Source organism: Monodon monoceros, unplaced genomic scaffold (assembly GCF_005190385.1).
Source record: "Monodon monoceros isolate NGI ecotype Baffin Bay Population unplaced genomic scaffold, NGI_Narwhal_1 Super_Scaffold_5, whole genome shotgun sequence".
Classification (NCBI taxonomy): Eukaryota; Metazoa; Chordata; class Mammalia; order Artiodactyla; family Monodontidae; genus Monodon; species Monodon monoceros.
In genome coordinates, this window is record NW_021703782.1 from 26,578,413 (window position 1) to 26,579,941 (window position 1,529).

A 1,529-nucleotide genomic window follows, 5' to 3' on the forward strand; every position below is an offset into this window, starting at 1 on the left:
TTGTCTGCGCCGGGTTTCAGTTGAGGCACGGGGGGGTCTAGTTCCCTGACCAGGGATCAAACCCAGGCGGCCCTACATTGGGAGGGAGGAGTCTTAACCACTGGACCACCAGGGAAGTTCCCATTTTTTTTTTTAATCACTTAAAAATGTATCTTAGAAGTTGTTCATATAAGTTAAACTTGTTTTTAAACACTTGTGGCATAGGTGTGTGTGTGTGTGTGTGTGTGTGTGTGTGTGTTGGGAAGAGAGAATACTCAGCTATTATGCAGGTCTGTTCTAATTACCAATCCTAATCTTTAACTACCAAATATTCACTCATTTATTCAACAAATATTTATTGAAAGTCTACCATGAGTCAGGCTCGGCCCTGGCAATAACCCAAAGAACAAAACAAAACACAGTCACTTCTTTCACATTCTAGCGAATACGAGGCTGGACATCCCATCTTGCCCCCATCCCCTTCCGAGCCCACACTGGCCCTCGGTGGGTGACTGTCAGACTTAGACTCCGGTCGTTCAGGATTCCTCTGGTGCGGGGTGGGGTCCTTGAGGCGGGGGCGGGCAGAGCTGGGAATGACCCGAACCCTCCGGGGCACCCACAGCTCAACGCCCTTCCAGACAGGGGATGAAGGGCCGGCCCCGGACGGGTGAGGAACCACGGCGGGAGGGCGGGGAGTCCTCTGGCGTCTTTGGGGCATCCGTCCCGGGTGTAAGAATGGACACACGCCTGTGTTCGTGTCCCCTCCGAGCCGCGAGCAGCACACGGGGACCTCAGAGACGACTTCCTTAACTACCCCACTTTACACAGATGGGAAACCGAGGCCCGGGGAGGCGAAGGCTGGGACTGATGCCCACCTCAGCCTTGGGGCGAGTAGGGGAGGTGCGGAGAGGGTCAACTCACAGCGAGTCCAACAGCTGGGCAGATGGGAACCATTAAGAAACGACGCACCTTTTGGTGTCTACTAGAAATTGCAGTAAGAAGGCCTCGGTCCCCCTAGAGCTGGTGGCGGGAGCCACGGACGGGGGCGGGCAGCCCGGGCCCCAGCCCTTTAAATTCCCAGCCGCGCGGGAACTACAGCCCAACAGCCACAGGCGGGAGGGGCCGCCAGACGAGCGACCCCGCCGGCCAACTACCACCCCTGGCCCGCCCCCTCTCTGATAACTTTCCAATCAGCAACTCTCTTACCGCCCGCCCCTGCCTGTCGCCCACAGCGCGCCTCCAACCCTGACTAACCGCGCGGAAGGACGGCAGGGGCGGGGCTACTGGAGGGTGTGTCTGGGCGAGTGCAGACGTCGCGCGCTCCCCCGGAGTTTCGAACGCTGTTGGCTCTTCAGGCAGAAAAAAAATACAAGAGCCGCGGCCAATAGCGTGGCAGAAAGGACCCGCGCGCAGGTCCGGCTCCGCCCCGCTCTAGCTAGAAAGAAATCCAGGCACAGCTATTGGCTCGCATGTCCTGTCACTCGCCGCTGCGGCCAGCGGGCAGGGGACTGGCGGTGATTGGTTCCGCCCAGGCGCGAAATGTAACGCGG